The sequence below is a fragment of the Microcebus murinus genome, chromosome 2, assembly GCF_040939455.1.
Source record: "Microcebus murinus isolate Inina chromosome 2, M.murinus_Inina_mat1.0, whole genome shotgun sequence".
NCBI lineage: Eukaryota > Metazoa > Chordata > Mammalia > Primates > Cheirogaleidae > Microcebus > Microcebus murinus.
This window is the reverse complement of record NC_134105.1, coordinates 74,148,138-74,173,551: the sequence shown is the minus strand read 5'-3', so window position 1 is coordinate 74,173,551 and position 25,414 is coordinate 74,148,138. Positions and strand designations below refer to the sequence as shown.

Below are 25,414 nucleotides of genomic sequence, written 5' to 3'. Positions count from 1 at the left end.
CTTCCTACAGAGCTCTTTCAGATGCTTACTTAATCTTAGTTATTGCCACTGGGCATATCAGATATAAATTAATAAAGCTCAAGAAATAAGAGCAGATCAGCTCTACAGTATTTAGCGTGGAACTTGAGTAGAGGACAGACTACCAAGTTCTCAGACTTCATGAGCTTTGCAGGTACTCCCCAAAGGTAGTTTATACTGGAACAGGACTACCCAAGTTTTCCAATGCAAAGTCCAAACTGGGTACCTAGGTAAACCTAGACAGTTGTGGCCACATTTTCCTGAGGAATCTTCCTGCAGAGAAAGTGGAACCCAGAACTCTGGCTTTTCTCATACTTAGGTGATGTTAGCATTTAAAATATAACTTGCTGCTTTCCCACAATAAGGACAGAAATAGCAGGGATGGGATAACATTGGCTAAAATAAAACCAAGAAGTCCAAAGCAGGCAGATCAAATATGTCATCTCCATAGAAACCTAGCTTTTATGTGTATTTAAAATGGTGTATGTGTATGTGTCTGTGTGTGTGTGTGTATATATATATACATATATGAATGACATATCCAAATCAATTTCTCTGACTTTCAAGGAGACAAGTATTTGGTTCATATATGGAAATACAGTTTTCACAATTACTTCTCAAAGTGCCATTAGTACTTAACCCCAATTTCCAAACTTAACCCTAAAATTAAAATTAGAAATAAATGGTGACTCCCAGATTTCTCAACCTGTGTGCCCACTTGAAAGCAGAAAATGTGAAGAATTATTATAAAGAAAGAGCTTATAAGAGAATTCCTCTATCACCTGCCCTAGTCACAAAATATTTTAGGAATAGTAATAGTTCTCTAGCAAATTTATAGGGTTAAAATGATCCTATAAATTAATAACTTCATTATGTGTTCAAATTTATCTAAAATTTTTGTTTATAAAGGAAAAACTAGGGTTAATGAGAAACTTTAGCTAGAAGAAAATAAGAAGGAAAGCAACTGTGTAATCCCACTCTGTGTTCGTGAGTCCATGGCAAGTACTGCTCATCGGAGCTTTTTTTGAGACAGAGTCTCACTCTGTTACCCGGGCTAGAGTGCCGTAGTGTCAGCCTACCTCACAGCAACCTCAAACTCCTGGGCTCAAGTGATCTTCCTGCCTCAGCCTCCCAAGTAGCTGGGACTACAGGCATGCACCACCATGCCCAGCTAATTTTTTCTATGTATATTTTTAATTGGCTAATTAATTTCTTTCTATTTTTAGGAGAGACAGGGTCTCGCTCTTGCTCAGGCTGGTCTCAAACTCCTGAGCTCAAACGATCCACCTTCCTCAGCCTCCCAGAGTGCTAGGATTATAGACGTGAGCCACCGCGCCAGGCCTAGCATTCTTTTCTTAATGAGCTTGTACCTGCTTTGAGAATTCTCAAAACAGGACTGTGAATACCACTTTAACTGTTCAGAGCTGGCTCCTGAGATGAAACCTATTCACTCCCCAGTCTAATCCCAAGCCCTAGGGAAACTATGTATACAACACAATTCTAATACTAGCTCTGCCAGGAATGCTTGCATGATTCTGGGCAAATTGAACTTTAAAACCTTAGCATCTATCTATAAAATGGGGCTAATAATACCTAAGTGCCATAATAGATTATTACAAAATTCAAATGGGATAGCTCTTTTTGTCAGTAACATTGACTAACACTGACCGTGTGCTACCAATGAGTACTTATACTATGTATTTGTTCTAAGCATGAATTATCTTCTTTAATTATACAGTGATTCATCCTAAGGGATATAAGTATCATCTCCATTTTATGGACAAGGAAATAAAGGCGCAAAAATATAAGTATTTTCCCCAGGGTCACAAAGATAGTAAATATCAGGTCAGGGCTTTGAAACTAGACAATTTATCTCAAAAGCCCAATCTCTTAGCCAATATGCTAGTTTTCATTCTTTGCAAGCTGTAGAGCACTCTATAAATTTACTCACTACTTGCCTAACTGATGTGCACTGTGCCCTCAATGAATGTGCAGAAGGAACAGAATGATTTAAATTTGTTTTAGAGAACTAGAGGACCATATGTAAAAATGGCAAGTAGTTGCCAGGCAGAAGTACTGATAGAAAAAAATCACACAAACTCTGGTATCTGGTGGAGACAGGAATATCAACTTGGGGCCCAGAGATTTCTGCAAGTCATTAAGCAGATAGATAGCAATCCTCAGGCATCTGGAGCCAGGATTTCCTGACTATTCTTAATATTTGACACTTAACATAAGTGTTGTTACATAATTATACTCTTGGAAAGTTAGCCGACGAGATTTCCTTTAACCTTATTTATTCCCTATGATTTCCCTTTTAATCTTTAACTGAAAAGACTTTTTTCTCAAACACAAGTCCCTAACAGAACATATATGATTATAGAACTATATAATATAGTTATCCCTCAGTATCCATGGAGGACTGGTTCCAGGATCGCCCATGGATATACCAAAATCTGCAGATGGCTCAAGATCTCTCATATAAAATGGCATAGTATTTGCATATAACCTATGTACATCCTCCCATATACTTTAACTCATTTCTACATTACTTATAATGTAAGTGCTATGTAAATAGTTGTTATACTGTATTATTTAGGGAATAATGACAAGAAAAAAGTCTACCCATGTTCAGTAGAGGCACAATTTTTTTTCCCTAAATATTTTCAATCCATGGTTGGTTGAATCCATGGATACAAATGGCTCTCTGTATTAACTTTCTAAGAGTTGTAAGTTGACTTAAGTTCTTTTTGGAATAAGGTAAGGTATAAATGAGTAAATACTGTAATGGTTCCTGTGCATCTCTAAGGATTAATAATCCACTGAATTACTTTTAGAGAGTCACATAAAAATTGTGTTTTGTCTTCAAAATTATCCTCTCTAGAAACCAGGCCCATGAATACAAAAAATGAAGAATGGTTTTGACAAGTTATAAAGTCATAATCAATATTATTTGAAAAAAGATGCCAAATCCTGAAAATCTGGTTTATAGTATAATTTTATGAATGATTCAAGAAAATTATGATTTGCTTCTATTTCCAAAATAAAGTTGAATAAGGACTATATATAATCTTTATGTTTTCCAGATTCCTTGGCCCATCTACTTTAACATGTTTTATTAATTTAATGGCAATTGACTACCTGCCCACTCTTCCAGCCTGGCTGCTTACTGGGTATTTTCTGAATTTCCACGTTATCTTTGTAACAAGAGGCTCTGTGCTTGCATAGATGAATCAGAGAAAAGATCCTCACACCTTATCAGACTGCTATGGTTTTGGTCAACTATAAGAGCTGGTTGTAGCTATTGCCAAAGATGCTACTAACAAACTGCTGGGATTCTTTTTAGTGCACATGCTGCCCTGATGACAGGTGTCATCAGGCCAACTGGAGTTTGAGACTGATGTAGAGGTCCAAGCATTGAGCTTGGAGATAGGTTTCTATCCAGAGTGTGCTTTTGTTAGCAATGACCATGGAAGAAGGCTTTGTGAACCACAGAGCACTGAGCAACACAGTCCATACATGTGCTTAATACCAGGCCCAATGAAAAATGAACAAAGAGGTATTACTGGAACTGTTCTTTTTAGGGTCAATAACGGTGTAATCGCCACATCTGAGAGCCTCTTCTGTGTTCTCTTCCTAGTTGACTCTGCAGTATGTGATGTCTCTAATCACATCCTCCCTTCCTAGGATTCTTCTCCTTTTGGCTTCTGTGGCATTCTTAAGTCACGGTTCTCCTCCTACTTCTGATTCTTTACAATCTCTCTTGTTGCCTTCTCAATGTACTAGAGTAAGTCTATGGACAAACTATAGTCCAAGGGTCAAACCTAGCTTGCCACTTACTTTTGTAAATAAAGTTTTATTGGAATATAGGCATATCAGTTTATTTACGTATCCTATTGGTTGCTCTCATACTACAACAGCAGAGTTGAGAAGTCATGACTGTAGGGTTGGCAAAAACAATATTTATGATCTGGCCCTTTACAAATAGCTTGCCAACCCCGATAAATGGTGTAATTATGCATCAATTTTAATTTAAAATGGATAATTCAGTCACTGATACAATGCCTTATATACTACAGCTCTGATGATTAGAGAAATTACAACAGGAAATAAGAAATCCCAAGAAACCATTTGGCTCTAAGATATTCAGAGTCTGGTCTATGAAAGGTCTCCTGTGTACTGGAGCACTTCAGGATAAAAGATGCTTAGAAACCAAAAATATTATCTCCTAGAATCTTCTACTTGGAGAGAGTACTTTCCCTGACTCACTCCACTCAAACCATATTAGTCAACCTTGCCTCAACTGCACGGAGGTTAAGTTTGTTCCCATCTCAGGGACTTGGGGATATTCTTCCTCCAGATCTCTGCGTGGTAGGCCCCTTCATGTTATTCAGTTTTGTCAGTTACCTCTCCCATCTGAATCCATTCTCACGTTCACCCTCTCTACACCTCCTTACTTCACTTTATATTTCTCCATCATCCTTACTAATTATCTAACAGTATTACTATCTAATTCTATTATTTGTTTGCTTGTCCATCTCCTATCCAAAAGAATGTGAATGTCATAAGAACTAGTTTAAGAGGCCACTTTAGGTAAATCAAAGTGGAGTCCACTGTTTTAGGAATCTATACTCCCTTTCAGTCTCCTATTAAGAATTAAATGATCTAAGAAGACGCCCAAGACCCTTTCTTTTTATTTTTTGAGATAGTCTCACTCTGTTGCCCAGGCTACAGTGCTGTGGCCATCAGCCTAGCTCACAGTAACCTCAAACTCTTGGGCTCAAGCAATCCTGCCTCAGCCTCCTGAGTAGCTAGGACTACAGGCATGCACCACCACGTCTAGCTAATTTTTTCTATTTTTAGTAGAGATGGGGTCTCACTCCTTCTCAGGCTGGTCTCAAACTCCTGACCTGAAGGGATCCTCTTGCCTTGGCCTCCCAGAGTGCTAGGATTATAGGCATGAGCCACTGCACTCAGCCAAGACTCTTTCTTAATGTAGTGATTTGGTCTCTTTTCACAAGACTACTAATAAACTACCTCCACGAACTCAAAAGACAGAGATTCTTTACCTCTATGTATAGCATGCTGCAATGGTTAATAAACCTTACATTTTAGACATCATTCCTTATATATAATCTAAATGTCTCTTGCATAATTTTATTTTATCCTTCATAGAACTTTTTTTTTTTTTGGTGGGGGACAAGCTCTTAAAGTTATTCCTTCATATTCTTGAAACTGTTTCACAGTTAATTCTAAGTCCTTCTGATCTTTCCTAATAGATGCCATCTGACTACTCTGTATTTAGATTGGCATTCTTTCCTATATCCCCTTCTAGCTTTTCATTTTCCTAAGATGTAGTGTCCCAGAATATTGCCCAAATTCATTACTTGAAAATAAAAAACACATATCCCACCCCACAGAAACATCATAAAATTTCTCACTTCTAAGTTATCTTTGAAGTACAATTGTACAATCTTATCAAACACCTACCCCTCCTCTTTTATTTTTTTTGTTAAACTGACTTCCCAGGAGCCTCTTCCTCTTAATCCTTTATCTGTGTTCTGTTAATTATGATATGCTAATTACTTATTTCTTTTCATTAAAGAACCTCTATCCCATTATACACTGAAAGGGACTCAAGCCTCTATTCCAATCCTGAAACTTCTAATAGTGAACATCAAAGAAAACCATAATTAACTGGGCCCAAAGAACTTCTTATACCTAAATAGTTAGTGAATATGACTGGCAGTAAGTAAAAACAAAATGTTTGAATTTATTTCCCTAAAGTGCTAACTGTGAATAAAAACCTCTAAAGGTGATAGTAAAAGGATGGCTTAGCACATTCTATATGCTGGAGAATATAATTTGAAAAAAACTATGGAATAGGCCGGGCGCTGTGGCTCATGCCTGTAATCCTAGCTCTTGGGAGGCCGAGGCGGGCGGATTGCTCAAGGTCAGGAGTTCAAAACCAGCCTGAGCAAGAGCGAGACCCCGTCTCTACTATAAATAGAAAGAAATTAATTGGCCAACTGATATATATATAAAAAATTAGCCGGGCATGGTGGCGCATGCCTGTAGTCCCAGCTACCCGGGAGGCTGAGGCAGAAGGATCACTCGAGCCCAGGAGTTTGAGGTTGCTGTGAGCTAGGCTGACGCCACGGCACTCACTCTAGCCTGGGCAACAAAGGGAGACTCTGTCTCAAAAAAAAAAAAAAAAAAACAAAAACAAAACAAAACAAAAAAAAACTATGGAATAAAAACTTGCAATGTATAAATCACAAACTAAAGGAAACTTCTCATGAAAACTCAAACCTCAATTCTGAAAAGACAGGCAGCCTTCTATAACTGGTTCTTTACCATATGGTAAATGGCCTGACTACAAAAGCAAAACACAAAGTGTCAAACTGCATCTTATTGATAAGACCTTTATTTAGATGACTGCTGCACATATGCTACACATCAAAAGAAGAGAATGCAAGTCAGGTTAGGACAAGTACCCTTCATTTGTTATTACTGAGCTGTCAAACAACATCTGGTTAACAGGAATTATTATATATAGTAGTAAGAAAGGTTTCAAAGTTTGGGCATGACAACTGAAATGAGAGAAACTTTAAAAGTTGGCATTTTTGGCCGGGCGCTGTGGCTCACGCCTGTAATCCTAGCTCTTGGGAGGCCGGGGCGGGCGGATTGCTCAAGGTCAGGAGTTCAAAACCAGCCTGAGCAAGAGCGAGACCCCGTCTCTACTATAAATAGAAAGAAATTAATTGGCCAACTGATATATATACAAAAAATTAGCCGGGCATGGTGGCGCATGCCTGTAGTCCCAGCTACTCGGGAGGCTGAGGCAGAAGGATCACTCGAGCCCAGGAGTTTGAGGTTGCTGTGAGCTAGGCTGACGCCACGGCACTCACTCTAGCCTGGACAACAAAGCGAGACTCTGTCTCAAAAAAAAAAAAAAAAAAAAAAAGTTGGCATTTTTAATAAACCTTTATATCCAAGGATTTAGAGCTATACAAAGTCTTGATTAAGTCTCTGAAGTTACCTATAATTGTTTAAGTCACTGGTTTGTATCCTATCAACAGAGAAAGCTATATAAAGAGTTAAAGTTGTAGTTTATTGAGCAAATGGAGCCCAAATAATGGAACTCTATGTTATCCATCTCCTGTAGCATAAGAAAAGTCAGCAATGAACTTGTATTCTAAATGGCCTTCCCCATTCTGGCCCCTATTGCTTTGCTCACTGCACTCATATTGAACTACTGGGAACTCCATACTGTAGTTTTTGGAATACCATAAATCATGGCACAGTCTGAATTATCCTTTCTGGAGTAATTCTGGGTGACATATGAGTGAAGATCACTTCAGGTACCTGCCTAAAATAATATAGCACAGATATCCCTAAACTTGACCCTCCAAACTGAGCAGAAGCAATAACTCTCTCTTAGAGGGAGTTTCCTAAGTGTTCATAATTGATATCCAAGTTTGCAGACTCAAACTGGTAGGCTGTTGTAAAATGACACTGAACAACACTCCTCATACTCAATCTTATGGGAAGAGTGAGCTGTGAGAATGTATATGTGAATAAATGTCACCAGAAAGCATGCTTCTCTATGGTTTGGGGTTAGAGGACAGGACAGGAAGTGAAAAGCCACACACTTTTCTGTACCTATCAGATTTGAGAAATTACTGGGTTCATATAGAGTTCTGCTGCAGTAGGGAAACCTGTTCTGCTGATTACCATGCATAAAAGGTGATGAAGATGCAAAAGACTGCTAAAAGATAACACTGGACTTAAAATAATTTTTTTTTTTTTTTTAACATTCACTCTCTCATCCTCCAGAAATTAAGGCTGGGAAGGAAAAGAGGCATATTTCTGTTAAACAGAAATACCTTCAATGTTTACAAACACAAGCACTGTGCTTATTACTTTACCAATTAAAACAGATATTATAATACCTGACACTTTAGGGGATTGGAATCACGATCAAAAGCCTTCTGGGATATATGAGGCACTTCTGTTAATAATGGCTTAGTAAGTGAAAAATCTAAAAGATGAGGTTTAACTGCATAGTCTTATTTTATGAAGCCATACTACTTAATTTCCTCAAGTGTGATTTAGTTTTGACCTATCCAACTAGTTTCCTTTGACAACTGAAGTAAGGGATTTATCCAGGGTCATACTGGATAAGAAGAGTGCTAAAAATGGATACCTTTATTACAAAGGTATCTTGCTTATCTATTAAGTCACACTGCTCCTTTCTTCCTGCATGGCAGTAACAATTGTCACCTTACCCATATTTTGTCTTCTTCTTAAAAAAATAAGTTGGTGTTTCCCTTCTCTACAAGTGCTAAATGATAAATGATTAAACCAGAATACTTCTGTCTGCAAAACCATACACTCAAAACTGAAACAAAGAAGGGCTGTGACCAGTAACACTGAGGGTCAAAATGTCATCTATTTTCAGGCATTTGAGGGCTGCTCACGTAAACCTCAGACATTTTGCAAAATGCCTCTTTCAGATATTGAAAAAAAAATTATGGCATATACTTTAAAAGGAGTTTTAGCTACGCATGGTAGCTCACACCTATAATCCCAGCACTTTGGGAGACTGAGGTGGGATTATCACTTGAGGCCAGGAGTTCAAGGCTAGCCTGGGGAACATATCGAGACCCAGTCTCTACTAAAAATTTAAAAATTAGCCAGGTATGGTGATGTGCACCTTTACTCCTAGCTGCTCAGGAGGCTGAAGCAGGAGGATTGCTTTGCTGAGCCTAGGAGTTCAAGGCTGCAGGGAGCTATAAATGCACCATTACACTCCAGCCTGGGTGACAGAATGGGACTCTCTTAAAGAAATAAAAAGGAATTTTATCTGTATATTCAGAGCTCCTTAGCATATAAATAATTATAATTTCATATTTAACATTAACTCTTTCTCCACCTTGCTTATAACTTATTGAGGAGAAAGAAGATGATTCAACTGTCAGTGAGTCTCTGAAAACATCTGTCTAATCTATGGCCCCTGGTTTCCTCTCCCAAAGTAATACACAGTCTCAGGGAAAGAATCTGTCACTCAGTCGAAGAGCTTTTCCTTTTCCATAAAATAACATGGACTGGGCCACATGCAGAGTTAACTACTTCATGGTACTTTCCTAAGCTGCTCCTGTTGATGTTTTTAAGTAAACACGGCTTTAGAACTGACAGGGAAACAAATGCCAAGAGGTCAGAGCTGAGTTTAAAATTTAAAACTTTAAAATCGGTGATTGGCGACTTTCTAAAATGGAGCAAATGAGTCTATTTTTCTTGAAGAATGCCAGTTCTTTCCCAGTTGTTCCCCTGGAGGAAGGATCTCAATCACTGAGTCAAACATAAGTACAGTGATTTCCAAGTTTGTAAAAAAATTTTTTTAGGAGACTAACTTGTTGGTCTTCAACCTTTCTGTGAAGTTTCAGCAAGTGTTAACTCCTAGGTGAGGTTCAAGTGATTTTCTTAAGGTCATGTAAGTCAGTAAATGATGAGCAAATAACCCCAGAAGTCCTCCCACCAGTCTACACTTCTAACCACTAGACCACACAAATTCACATGTCTGATTCATTTTAGAACTGAATACATCTCATGATTTTTAAAGGCCTACTTGTATGTGCTCTTCAAATAATTTTTGAAATCTATCATTACAAAATAAAACATGCTAATGAAAACTGACAATTCTACCCCTTCTAATTCATTCTTTCTCTGTGATAGTTAAGAAGGACCTTCTAAAACCATTAACAGAGATTTTAGAAGAAAGCTAAGTACCTCTAACCAAGAAAATCCTGGTAGACATAGCTAAGTTAACTGTTTTATTTTAAAAATGTTATTTTATTTATGCATTTTTAATAGACAAAGTCTTGCTCTTGTCACCCAGGCTGGAACTCCTGGGCTCAAGTGATTCTCCTGCCTAAGCCTCCTGAGGAGCTAGGACTACAGACATACCCTACCATACCTGGCTTTTTTTTTTTTTTAACTTATTTTTTGTAGAGATGGGGGTTGTTATATGTTGCCCAAGCTGGGCTCGAACTCCTGGCTTCAAGCAATTCTCCCACCTTGGCCTCCCGAAGCACTGGGATTCAGAGTTAAGCCTTATTACAGCTAGCTGGAAAAAGAATGGACTAGTACTTGAACAGACACATGGCAAGGAGACCTGTCTGGGAATTGCAGCAGTGAAGGCCAGTAATGAAGGCTTGGAGTGGGTTAGTAGAGGGGGAATGGAGAATAACAACTGTATAAAAGAAGTTACAAACGCAGAACTAAAAGGACTTAGCAATTGGTTAGATATGGGTGGATAAAGGACCAGAGAAGCACCATTACGGGCAATCAGAAAGATGCAAATGCCACCAAAAAAACCAGGGGACATTTGAAAGGCAAGATGAGCTCAATCTCAAATTTGAGAGTTTGACATCCCTGAGGGATATCCAAATGGAGTTGCCCAGCAAAAAATAAAAATTTTGGTCTGCAATCTAGGAGAGATGTCAGAGCTAAAGATATAACTTGGTGGGGGGCAGTGAGGGACACAAAAAATATTTGGGATTGATCAATTTTCTTCCTAAGGTAACTCTATTATCCTTTACTAATTATATTTGTCCTGATTTTTTGAAGTAATTTCTCAACCAGTTTTGAATCCTTGTCTGTCTTAGCTTTTCTACCCTGAAGGTCAATACCACTACAAATCCATGATCTCTAAGCCTCATCTGGACACTTGTCAATTTTCTTTCCCCCTTTTCTGGATCCTTTCAATGATTATTCTGTAACTATTACTCTTGACCACCACAGGGGTTAGGGATACTGACCCCCTGTACAGTTGAAAATCCACATATAACTTAAAAAAAAATAAAAAATTTCTTTTAGAGACAAGGTCTGGCTGTGTTGCCCAGGCTGGTCTTGAACTGGCCTTAAGTGATCTTCCCACCTCAGCCTCCCGAGCAGGTGGGACTATAGATGATAGCCACCATGCCCGGCTCCACATATAACCTTTGACTCCCCTAAACTTAACTAATAGCCTACTGTTGACTGGATGCCTTACAGGTAACGTAACCAGTCAATTAACACACATTTTGAATATTATATGTATTATTTACTGCATTCTAACAAATTAAGCTAGAGAAATGAAAATGTTATTCAGAAAATCATAAGATAAAATATATTTACTATTCATTAAGTGGAACTGAATCATCATAAAGGTCATCTTCATCATCGTCACATTGAATAAACTGAGGAGGAGGAGGAAGGGAAGATGGTCTTGCTATCTCAGGGGTGGCAGATACAGAAGAAAATCTGCATATAAGTGGACCTGTGCAGTTCAAACCTATGTTCTAGGATCAACTGTATGTTCACTTTTTATATAACCACAACCTCTTTACTCTTAGAACACAATCCCATATTCTACTTCATTGAAAAATAAAGTTGTCAGGCATGGTTTAAAAATTTCTCCCTTCTTATAAATGTATCTGTAGCCACATTGTTCTTCACTTGTTTTCTTCCTGTCTCAGAAGATGTAGTGTAATTCTCTACTGGTGGAGCTATTCCATCTGCTTGTGCCCACAATCCTATTTCCTTGTGCCTCCCGAGACCCCGTTCCCTCATATATATGTATCTCCCACCTTGCCCTTAGCCTCAGTTTATTTTTCTTTATTGGGTCCTTCCCCATGCTTAAATCTATTTTCATTCAAAACAAATTATTACTGCTGAATCTCTCTCCTACCCTTATCATCAACTTTCTTGAAAGAGACTGTCTATATTCACTGACTCCACTTCCTTAACTTGGGATATAGGCATTCATATACTCCTTCAAATTATAAAAAAGGTTTTTATTTTCCTTTTTTCCCCCAAATGTGCATTTTTTTTTGGGGGGAAGAGTATATAACTTTATTCCTGTTTTCAGTGAATAACCATGTATCTCAATGTATAACCTTAACTGCAGAGAATTAGTCACATTTAATTTTTAGGTCTGGAAATTTGATTTTGGAGCATGTAAAAGTTGTGTAAGTCTTAGTGTTTTAGATGAGCAACATTTTTCTCTGCACTGAATCCACAGGAATACTAGTTATAAATCGGCAGTTGCTTTATTCTCTTGAAACATTTTTGCAATGCAGCTGACTTGTCACTCACTTCAATTAAAAACCTCTGGGTGATAAAAACATTATAATGTGGGTCCTGAAAACTCAACTGGAAAGAAAATCAGTAAATAAATGAAACTGTAATAGTCCAGGAGATTCAGTTACTATAATGTGATTTTACCACCACAGTAATTGCAGGTTTTCACCAAGCAGTTTGGAGCAGTTTTCCAAGTGCTTCTGTGGCACTGGAATTTTCAATATTAAGCCTGTGTATTTTGATAGGCTCTCCTGTCTTTTAAGGCAGAATAAATATACTGGAGCTGTACTATAATGACAAATAGCAAACTCCCAAACTCAGTCAAAATAGATGGGACAATAGTGAGAATCAGAAAATTCCAAGCTTTGTTTTACCCTTGGCTTTTGTAATCTGCTTTAAAACTCTTTAAAGAGTTTAAACAAGGAAGCATTTAAAAAATGGAAGCATTTAAACAATATTTAAACAAGGAGTAAAATGGAAGCATTTGAATTTTGCCTCCAAGAACCATATGACTTTACTGTTAACCAGAATTATCACAATGAGAAAAGTAAAGTCGAAGGCAGGAAGATTATTTAAAAGGTGTCAAGTCTCTGTAATACATAATCTAAACAGGGGTTTAAAGACAGTAGAGAAAAAAAAAATACTAGGTGATCAGGATCTTAAATTTAACAAGCATTCTTAATAAACCTGGGAATAATGAATTATTTCTCCTTATAACTTTTATTCAAGTTTGTAATACTATTTAATAAAATACATTCAGTAAAACTAGTTAAAGGAAGAGTTTGCCTCTTGAGTAAAAAATTTCCATTAGAATCCATTAATATTTGATAAATGCTTCCAATTCAGTGAACAAATGTCAACATGTAAAACATTTACAGAATTCTCCAGAATTGTGTCTGTGATGCATCAGATAAACAACTAAAAGATTTAGTTCCATATCTACCTACTTGGTAATTAACTACTCTACAACCAATTCTTCTATTTCATCAGTCCACACAAGATAAAACAGTAAGCCCATGGAAGATAAGAAAAAGCAATATTTGGAATAAAGTTTTGATTCAAAGAAAGATTTTTAAAACACTAATTTTATAACTGATGAATTAAAAGATACTCATATTTACATCTAACTTTGAGTTTTTTAATTTTGTTAAAAGATTTTATAAAAATCTTATTTGAGAAATAGCAATGCTAGATTTGGCTAAAAGTAGCAATCCTTTTTTTCTTTTCTTTTTTATCTTTTAGGCCTGGTCTGATGAAGGAAGCAATCCTTGTAAGGCTAAACAGTCACATTTTTATCAGACTATACCCATCCTGGAAAATATGAATCATTATACAGACCCTGTAATGAAAGTCTTTCCTTTCATTCATAACAGTAAGCAACTATTTTTGTTTTTTCACATGTAATGCAATTTTACCAGTGCTACCAAATCTATGCTAAAGTCCACAATATCAGTAATAATTTATCCAAGCTTTTCTCATCCATCCATTCATTCGACTTATTCAACAAATACTCACTGAGTGCTTACTAAGTGGTAGACTGAGTGCTTGGCACTAGGGAGACAAAAGGAATAGACAGTGTTTTGATGCATGGAGATTATGGTTTGGTAAGAAAACTGTTTCAAATTCACCTCACTACAGACATCTTTCTGGGTTAGCACTGTTTACACATTGTCCAAATACAACATTTGGATGAATGGAAAGTCTCATATTCTCAGATAGAAACGTGTATGTGTATATTTATATATTGTGTGTATATACTCAACATATTATATATTATTCAGTTAATTTATATATTAATTTATACTATATTTTAAATTTGTAATTTAAAAATTATATATTTTTTTGGTGAACTACATGTTTAGGCTTCTAAAAATGATCTGTGAGTAATGGAAGATGAGAAGGCAGGGAAAGTAAAAATCATGAATATGAGGGGAAAAAAGTCATCAGAATTAAACATAGTGGCTGTATAAGTCAAGCTTAGAAATGCTGCCCTAAATTATTTCTCATAGGGGAGATCACTGATCTGTGGAGGAAGAATAAATCAGAGCCAGTAATGAAACTAATAACATAGTGATAAATATAACAGTAATAAAAATTAATAATATTAATATTTTAGAAGTAGAAACATACAAAGTTTGGTTCATTCACTTTTGAAATTAAGAAAAGAAGGCAAGCTGGGCACAGTGGCTCATGCCTATAGTCCCAGCTAAGATGAGAGGATCACCTGAGCCCAGGGGTTTGAGCCTGCAGCAAGATATGCTGTGCTACTTCATTCCAGCCTGGGCGACCTTGTCTCTAAAAAAATAAATAAATAATGTTACCAGATAACACTGACATTCAAGGCAAGGAGACAGAAACACATAAAGGAAACAGTGGGAAAGAAAGGTGAGTGAAAGAGGTTAGGGAAGAACATGTTAAGAGGCAAATATGCCTTGATGACATTCCTAGTCTCTTCATGGGCCATATGCTATCAGTTACTCTTTCATTCTTCCAGCCTTGCCTGTTTAATGTCTCCTTCTCCTCTGCTACCAACATGTTCAAGCTTCTACTATCCTGAGAAGAAGTCTTATGATGATTTACCATATCATATTGGATTATAATCCCCCTCCTTTCCTCTTCTGCCTACCATATGGAAAGAGTGGTCAACATCTACTACGTCTAGTATCCCACAGTTGTGTACTATAGCAGCCTTTCAACATGGTCTCCACTCCCATTATTCTATGGAAACTGCTTTCTTGAAGGTCACCCACAACCGCTTACTTACCAGAACCACAGCCTTTTTTTAGTCCTTATTCTTGTTCAGCAGAGAACAACTGCTTCACCTTCAGAAAGCTAGTTACCACCTCCTTCGGGAACCTTAAACCCACTTTGGATTTCTTGACAGTGTTCTGGTTGTGTACATACCTTTCTGAGGCACATTGTACAGTGGGAAGGGCATGTTTTTTGAAGTCAGATAGGTCTGAGTTTGAATCCCAGCTGTGTCCTTGGACAAAGTGCGTGTCTTTTCAGAGCCTATTTCTTCCTCTGGTAAATGAACACAACTGACCTCACTGAATTATGGGAATCAAATGAAATGTATGTAAAGAGTCTAGCATGGTGTTTGCACATGGTTGGTGTTCAAAAAAATGTCTGTTTCTCCTCCTTCCCCATTTTCCACTTTCTCTGTATTCTTCAGGCATCCTTGGCCTAGATGCAAGTACTCTACAAGGTTCTATCTCACTTTGACTCTGCATTTAACATCCCCTACCATCTCACTTTTCAACTGGATAATCTGCCTGAAACTTAAACTGAATAGAAATAGTTTCAGTGCTTGCAGGATAGGTATAAAATCAAATGTATCACCTTCTTCAACTAGTCCTTCCTATTCATTTCCCTAAAGGCAACAGTATTAATATGCAGTCACCTGATCTTAATATCTTGAAATTATGTTTGATTTCCCCCTCAATATTTCTAAAACCTATAGATTCTACAGCTGTAATGTTTCTCATCATTTGTCTCTCCCTTTTTTTTGTTTACTGTAATCATTTTAGTTCATTGCCTCATTGCTCTTTGTTTAACGAGGCTGATACTAGTAGAGGCTTTGAGAAAATCAATTCCATAAGTGGTAGGGGCAAGATCCAGAATTTAAGGGACTAATGAAAAGCACTGGAATCACTGAGAACAGGTGAGTGCTTCAAAAAGTTTGGTAGGTAAGATGACAGTCTGAGGTCAAGGACAAAGGACAAGCATATTTGTTTTTTCTGTTTTGATTTTTAAACTTTACTTTTATTTATTTTTTATTTTACTTTAGAGACAGGGCCTCACTCTATTCCCCATGCTGGGGTGCAGTGGCACAATCATAATTTACGGTAACCTCGAACTCCCAAGCTTAAGTGATCCCTACCCCCGACCTTGGCCTCCCAAAGCACTGGGATTACAGGCATGAGGCACCATGCCTGGCCTAAACTTTAAAGATGAATAAGCATTTGTAGGCAGGAGGGAAGGAATCAACAAAGCAAGAAGTGAAAGTATGCTAACTAATGTCATTTATTTATTCACTCATTCACTGCTATGTATTTATTGTCAATTTATGATGTTCTAGGCACAATGCTAATTGCTAGGTATATAATGGTGAGTAAAATCAGACAAAACCAGCACCTAAAGATCTTTAAGTCCAGTGAGGGAGGCAAACATTAATCAAGTAATCATATAATCAAATATAAAATTAAAAACAGGATAAGTATTATATTAGGAAAGAGAAGTATTAAATATATAGTGAGGGCCTATTTACAGAGCTATTTAATCTAGTTAGGGAAATTAGGGAAGGTTTCTTGAGGAGGAAATACTTCCTCAAGTTCTGAAAGATGAAAGGAAATAAACCAAGGTAAGAGAAGAGGGAAGAGCATTTGAGGCCTGTGTCGTATGATAGCAGAAAGTATGATGAGAAAAGTATGAAAGAGGGTCAAAGTAGCAGGAATGGGGTAGGGTAGTGCAAGATGGGGCTGGAGAAGAAAGAAGGGGCTCAACCATGCAGGGCTGTGTAGGCCACAAAAAGAAGTTTTTCTTTCAGAGCAATTAGAAGCCTTTGAAAGGGGGGCCGAAGGTGCAAGACAGGATCAGATTTGACTCCAGATCTCTGCAAGATTCACCTTCTTAAAACAAATGTTTCGTGTTGGTATTTTGCTCAAAACTTAAATGACTTTCACTGCCCACTGAATTAAGTTTACCTGCCTTTAGAAGATCCATCTCTACAACAGATCCAACCTCTTTCTAGTTATCCTGTACTCCTGACTACATCTTTTTTTGCTTTACATTTTAGAGGTACTTCCTAGAATACTCTCATCTATTTGTTTCTATTTCTCAAACTCCCTTCTGTCTTTTGAACATAATCACCTTTTTATGATTCTCCTGATTGAGATCTTTTAATTCTTTGAACCCCAATAATAGTTCTTCTTTTTTGGCAATTAGCACATTCAACTTTTTTTTGTAATTACTTGTACACATATTGATCTCCTTTCCTTAATCTCCAGTAGGCTGTCAAATCTTTGAGGGCAAGAAATTTGTTTAATCTTTGTATTCCCTATAGGCTTTAGGACATAGTCTTACCCATAGCACTACTCATAAATATTTGTTGGATATTTTTGAGACCAATTTCTAAGTATTTGAAAAATTTTCCATTACTGTGTACATGGCTGCTTCTACACTGATTTATAGTTCTGATGCTACAGGAAAGTGTGAGTCTAATCTTTTCTGGTCTACATGGGCTCTGCTTATGCTAGTTTTCATGGCATGCTATTAAAGACAAAAAAAGTCCAAACAAATTTTTTTGTTGTTGTTGGCACTAATTCTTTAGAAGGAAAATCAGGGCTACAGGTAATGTGCCTATCAGTCCTTTAGCTGACAATTAGAGGCTACTACCTCAGGGACGAAACTCAAATTACCTTAGAGCACCTAGTTCAAAGAAGCTGTATTAATGAACATCTGGGATCTTTTCATTAATGAGGAAAAAAAAGTAGAGAGTAAAAAAGGAAAATTTATTCTAGAGCTATTTCTAAAAAATTCCTTAAATGTGATCTGAACAAGAATCAGAAACTCACATAAAATAACTTTCTAAACTTCACTATTCATTGATAAGACTTATTCCCAGAATAAAATGTGAAGAATAAACTGGAAGAGGAAAAAGGCCCTTACTTGTAGTGAGAATTCTCTAAGCAAAATGGAGATTTAAAACATTTTAACATAAAAAAAATCAACTTACACATTTTGTTTTGCTCTTCACCACCTTTAGTATAATACTGAAGTACTAAACTACTCCATTGTTTTCTTTTGCATTTAGGAAAAGTTCCTTATCTTTGATATGAAGAGCAATACAGGTTGAGTATCCCTTATCTGAAATGCTTGGGAAGGGAAGTATTTCAGATTTTGAATTTTTTCAGATTTTGGAATATTTACATTATATAATGTCAACTAACATCTGTAGTAGAAAGAATAATGGGTGTTCCTTTCATTTACTTAAATGAGCACTCTGTAATCTTTCCACAGAAAGAATGACCAGCCATATCATTCAATGTATTCTTTGCCAAGCTTAATGACTAAGATACCTAACAAAGTATAACACTTGGGTTGTGTCACCATGGATCTATATTTATTTGCAAAATTAAGTTGTTTTCTATGCTAAATATATTTATTATCTCTTTCTGTAGGCTTTGATACACTGCATTAAAGCACTTTCTTACTTTTGACACCTCATAGTTGAATTCCCACTGCCAAATTGATTTAACCTGGATTTAGTCCAATCCTTCATACTGCCTACAGAATAATAATACCCAATAAGTTCAAGTAACTTGTGCAACGCTACAATGCTAGTTAGGGACAAAAATAGGATATAATGCATAATGAGACTGAGTTAGGGGTTTCCAGAGACTCTTGGATAGGAAAAGGTGGTATCTGGGGTAAGAGAATTATATTTAATAAAAACATAATGTTAAATAAAAATTACATGAATTAAAATTGTATTTAATGTTATCTTAGGCACAAAGTTAAAGTTCTAAAATTTAAAAAACCAAGAGGCATGTGAGGCTATTAAGTACTATTAAGAACCTCTAAGAGAAACAAAGAAAGTAGACAAGAAGCATATATTATGAAGAGTATGTCATTATGAACTTTCCATTTCAGAACTATTATCTAGAAAACTGAGATAAAAACTTTGATTATAAAAGACTATGATAGCCAAATAAAATAAAATGTTTTTCTTATAACAGATGGTTTATGTCCTGACAATGTTTACATTTAATGCTTTAGGATTACCTATTAATAAGGAAGCAGGGATACTTTCCATTGATATTTCTAATTCTAAAGAAACAAGTTCTTTGTAACTTACTTTGTAGTGAGCGATTACACATAGGTTTGTTTAAAGGGCTGGGTTGTAGTGACTTTAAAGCTTTATATCTAAATCCTGTTTGTGACAGATCTACAGACCAGCTTTGTAGATGACTGTTGGAAAAGCTCTTCTTCATCATTGTTGCTATGTAACAATTCTCACAGAATAGTGGCTCCAGTTTTTTTTCCTAATGCTCTAAGATTAAAATGAAATCAACCATGGATGTCCATATGCAATGACTCACACTCTTACAGTGCAGAACCCTGAGGCTGAGAGTAACAGTACCCTTGAGCATGCTTCCCAGCTCTCAGGGAGCTCAGTCAGGCTGTGAAGATGGCACTGGTAGACCTGGGGCCTGGCTCTTGAAATTGAGGCTGTAATTGGTAAGGGCCAACTGCTGCAAACTGTTGTCATTACTACCATTGTTGCTGCTTGGGGAGCACATTTTTTTGCTTAGGATCTTTGGTGACTTTCAGTATAGATTATGGCCCAAGGTTGGGGACTCTCAGCTACTTATGAATTTGAAAAAGACTAAAAGTACAAAAACTGCCAAAGATATAGGGAAATCTGAGGGGGGAAAAATCACTGTAGAAAGTAGGTTTTAATTAAAAATCTAAACAAATATTATTATTTCTCTGGGAAGTATCTGGATTCCCACATAGCTCTGCTGGCCAAGGATAAAGTTATTTCAATTAAAAAAATACATTTTTTAAATATAAATTCTCAGTAATAAGTATGGGGGTGTATAGAAATACCCTAATTACTGTTTAATATAATTATTGTTTAATCCTCAATAAATAAATACTTAAACTTCACAATGACAAAGCTGATGGGATAGTAACATTATAAGATAAATACAGATTAAACAAATACGGATTTCTACAAACAAAAAAACTAAAGAATCAAAAAGAATTTTATGGATATTGAGGAATCCAAAAGAAATACCACTAGGTACTGTTCAGACATTTAATTTATATGATCTCAAATTCAACACTATGACCATTTTTTTTTTTTTTTTTGCTCATAGGTACTTATTTTACGTATTGGTAGAAATTCCTAGGACATAAGAAATTGATTTCACAAGTCCATGAAGTTCTAAAATCAATTAGAATAAGTATAGTTAAGTTTTAGAGAAACTGCATATATAAGCTCCTACTGTATGAGAGGCAAGACAGGATGACTTTTAAGGTTCAATTTTTGGAACTTTCATACATTGCTAATAGAATTGTAAAAGGATGCAGCTGTCAGGGAAAACACTTTGGCAATTTCTCAAAAGGTTAAACATAGACTTACTTTGTTGCTGTTGATGTGGGGGGAAAAACAAAAAACTAAAAAAAACCCAAACAAACAAACCCCCAGAGAGTTACCATATGACCTAGCAATCCCACTCCTAGGAGAGTTACCCAAGAGAACTAAAAACATGTTCTATACATGTTTGTTTATAGCACTGTTATACAGAATAGCCAAAAAATGGAAATAACCCAAATGTCCATCAACTAATGCATAAACATCTGTGGTATAGCCACGCAATGGAATATTATATGGCCATAAAAAGGAATGAAGTACTGTTACACACTATAACACGGATGAACATTGAAAACATGTTAACTGAAAGAAGGCAGACACATAAGGCCACATATTACATTATTCCATTTATATGAAATGTTCAGAGTAGATAAATCCACAGAGACAGAGAATAGATTAGTGGTTGCCAGAGGATGGGAGAAGAAGAAATTGGGACCTATTATAATAAATATGAGGTTTCTTTTTGGGGTGATAGCAATGTCCTGGAATTAGATAGTGGTAATGCTTGTACAACCTAGTGAATATATTAAAAACCAGTGATTGTACACTTTAAAATGGTGAATTTCATGCTATATGAATTTTATCTTAATTAAAAACTTCAATTAAATATAAAAATTCCAGAGTTATAAGAAAATATAGAAAATAATTTCAATGATATTCTAATATGGTCTCAACTACCCAGAACTAAATTTGGAATCTTAAAAGAAAGGCTTGGGAATACTTCTGAGAACAAATTCATTTCTAAGGGACCATCTCTTTGTTTTTCATGGTGTGCTCACAAATTTTTCTGAAGAAATTAATGATGCGCAGGCTTTAAAAAAACAGCCTACTGAGGCAAAAAGCCGTAGTCACATCTTTCCATTCATGCCTGGTAGCCCTAGGGAAGTGACTCTCCAGAGTATCTATCCGAATGATGGTTACCTAAAGTGGCTGCCCATGTCCAGTGATGGCTTTTGTTTAGTGATCATGGTCAAGTTGAGCTTGTTTAAATACCATTTCCCAGGGCTTACATGCTACTCCCTGAACAACAGGAATACTCAAAGCTTTTAGAGGGCATAAACTATTGCATGGTCTCTGCCTAGGAAGCGGGCCACAGTTCACTGGAAACAGCCAGTTCAAATAAATAAAATGAAAGCAGACATTTTTGGAGATGGTCTTGAAAGCTTTCCATTAGAGAACATCAAGGGCATAGAACTAGGAATAGCATGTATCCATGGTAGACTTCTATAAGTCTCTACCCTATATCCTTTCTAAGTAACACAAAGTATTCATCTCCTTCACTGAATAACCAGATAATTCCCACAGAAGACAATACATATGTCTTTCCCTTACCACCTACTAAGAGACATTTGACTCCTACACAATTAACCACAGACCACCAGAATACAAAATGGCCTATTTATGATGGTTCCATGTTAAACTCGGATTAAAAAGGTACATTTTAAGTACAAGCACTCTTAATGAAACTGGATCCCCATTTCTGGCACATAGGCTGCACAGAAAGGAACTCAGGCCAGTTAAGAGGCTTCTCAATAGCCTTCTAAATGGTTTCTCTTTGGCTGCTAGTTTGTTCTGGACCTTTCCTCAGATTTTTCTGCTTTGGTTCAGCATCAGCACAGTCCCCTCTTGTGTTATAGACTCAAGTACAATGACAGAAGTCAAAGAAGGCTTGGGAAGATTAAGAGCAAAAGGAAGACAGAAAGAAGAAGTGGGACAGAGCTGAGGGAGGTGTCCTATGGCTAGAAAATCTTCCCAAAATACCAGTCAATATCTTCTTAAAGAAACTATTCTGAATACTGTGACCATGAAGATATAAAGTGATTCTTCATGTTCTGGTTTTCTATATTGTGGGTAAGATGGGAATTATGAAGAATATAAAAATGAATTTATGATGCACTATGATAATGTATCATAAAATATGCTTTAATGTAATTTGTTATTGTGCTTTCTAATTTGGTACATAAACACTTCAAAATAAATCAATACATGAACAAGCTTTACAAAGTAGAGTATATAGGTAGTAAAGTATTTACAGAAGACTATATATATTTCTACACATTTTTATTAACGTCATGCATCAAAGATTGTGAAGAGCCTAACAACTTATTAGGGCATATTTATTTGGGAAAATCAGATTCAACTTTGTATTATTTCAACATATAGTACCTTTTCTGGGAATAAAACCTGATGTAAGAGTAAAATCTAATAAAGTTCAACTGAGATGCAAAATTATAACCAAATGCTTAGGCAATAAGTCTCAGCAATTATTAGGTTACTTTAGTTCATTTCTCATCAGTTCTTTAAAAAGAATTGGTCAATCAGTAATCATTATTATAGATGTTCTACATATAAGGAGTTCTAGAGAATCTTTAAAATATTTATTCAATAAAAATGAGAGGACTAACGGGATATTAATTTCTGCATTGTTAAACAAATGTATACTGTTTAAGCTCTGCTTTAAAAGGTCTTTTCATATGCTGTTGGCAACCAGTTAGGGTCTGAATACATAATACAAATATCAATAAATTTTGCAGTCACAATAGCAATTCAAGTCCCATGGAATCAGCAAGAAACCTAAATCTAGTGGGAATGTGTCATGGTGTATTTTCATATGTAGATGCATTTCATTGAGTGTGCAGTACAAACCCTGTTCAATCAAATTTTTTTCTCTGATTATATGACTATAAAATTCCCATCAGTACACAGTGATAAATTACATGTTGTGGTCCAAATTTTTTTAATGTTAATATATCTATGAAAGTACAATGGAAGTCACCAGAAGATGATTTGCTACCCAAACACCTTATTTTAAAAGAATAAGGATATGAAAATTCAAGACTTAGACTTATTTCTATTGTTCTGAACTATCACATTTTATTCAGATATTGATTTTTCCCCCTTTAACAAGAGATAAACTTCAGCCAGTACAGCAACATATTAATACAATTATATATATAGGTGTGTGTATGTATCCTTTCCAAGTGGTTCACACGAGGAATTTTGAAAAAAGCTTTCATGCATTAAACAAATGGTAGTAATAAATTTTTGCAATGTTCATATACAAAGAATAGCACTATTGTTATAATATACTGAACACATTATCTTCTTATAGTCATCTTCAGTGACTACTTCTGAACTGCCATTCAGAATCTTTTTCCTTACTGTAAAGACTTGTATGAAGTTTGTTTTATTAAACATGAATTCCAGAAATGCCTATAAGTTATGACTTTAAAAATTCCATTGGAAATTTGAGAGATGTGAAGGTTTTTCTAAATCATAGGATAATTATTGAAAAAAGATACTCCCATGTATGCCTAAATTCAATCTAAATTCAGCCAGTGAAGATATAGAATGTGCAAATGCAGAATGAGAAGGATCTGTAAGGAGGGCCTATGGCAAGTTAGAGAGAATTATGAAAAAATAAGATTTTAAACAACTAGGAAGTGCCATTTGACTTGGTGTCTATAGTGACCAAAGATATTAAAAGAAACTAAACGGGCCCTATCTGGAAAGGATTTCAGTTGTCCAGAGATCAAAAGAACCAAAGACTAGGAGAAAGAAGGCTAGATTTAGCTCTAGGAGTTAGAGCACAAAGAAAGAGAAGAATGCAAGACAAATTACAAAAGGAAATAGTGTTTACTGCTATAACTTCAAGATTGATTATACAATGTGAAACATACAATATACCTAAGATGTGTGCAAATTATTCCTTGAATTTAATTAAGTTGCTATTTTTATGCGTCACTGTCCCTTGAAATAAGAGGTTCCCTACATTACATCCAAAGTTAGGAAAGTCAAATAGTGCTTAAAAGGACAAGCAAAGCTTTCAATATTTTGTGTCACATGGGTGCCTCTATTAAAATCAAACACTACAGGTTTATTTTTGTATGGAATAATCATATGAAATTTTAGTGGTAGCCTTTATTATTTAATTTAACCTTTTTTTTGTGGTTCCTTGCTATACATCTTAGATAAGGCATGACATCAGTTTAATACAAAAAAAAGCAGGATTTAACATGTCCTCAGTAAGCAGCTGCTCATGAAGATAATACTTCCAGTCATTGGCTTAGAAAGCAAGATTCTGAGATTACTGGGCCAAGGCCTCTGACTCGTCAACCAAAAAAATTACTTCCCCTTTAGTATAATAAATTGCCGAAGTACAAGTCAAACAGCTGTCTACGAGGGTTTATTAGCAGGTCTGTGATATGGTGGGTGAGCAGAGATACTAACATTTTCTTTGCCAGTGACCAAAATATTTACAAATTTCATAAAATGGAAAGAACTTTCTAAAAAATTAATAAGATCTGTTTTACAAATTACCAATTCAGCTGGAACACTGAATAGTAGAAATGACAAAAGATTTGTTCTTATGGTTGATAAAAAATTTATATCAGGGCATTCAAGTAAAGTTATTTTCTGTGTTATGATTTAATGAATCATGTGAGTTGTATCTGGTTGGGTGACACAGATGCTCGCTCACTGAAGCCTACTCTAATGCTTCTCAGCACAGCTTTCTTTGGGACAGTGAAGCCAGAATAACATGTCAGACTGAAGTAATATCAAAGAAAGAGAAAGCAGGGTGGAAGATGCTATGAGGTTGGCTCCTAACACTTTTTGACCTGTGAGTTGTCTGGTAAGTTTTCAATGTCCTATGGGCTTCAATGACCTAACAAGTGCCAAGCAGCAACAGTAATGCAGTAATGAATGGTCCTCAAAAGAAGACTTTTGCAATTCAAGCTGAAAAACACTACACTTATTAAATGGTTTAACCCCTATTGAAAAACAGCCTTAGAAACCACTAGTGGTTTCTTAAAAAGTGAATGAGTATTAAATGTTTCACATATGCTTGTATAGTAAGCATCTACTATAGTTCCTTTAAATCTGTTAGATTTTAAAATGTATATTAATTTGAAAATTAAACTTTTCAGATTGATAAAGTATGTTGAAGACAAAACAGCATAACATATGTAAAAATAACAAATATAAAATAATGAAGCCCATTCAATGTTAACAAAGTGGACTATTAAAAATGAAACTAAGCCGGGCGTGGTGGCTCACGCCTGTAATCCTAGCACTCTGGGAGGCTGAGGCGGGCGGATTGCTCGA

At 36.0% G+C, this 25,414-nt stretch overlaps 1 protein-coding gene across 1 annotated transcript in view; it reads right to left on the bottom strand.

Moving 5' to 3' along the window:
* Positions 1 to 25,414, bottom strand: part of RPAP2 (RNA polymerase II associated protein 2) — an 83,588-nt gene that overhangs the window by 11,215 nt on the left and 46,959 nt on the right. The gene's annotated exons all lie outside the window — the stretch shown is intronic.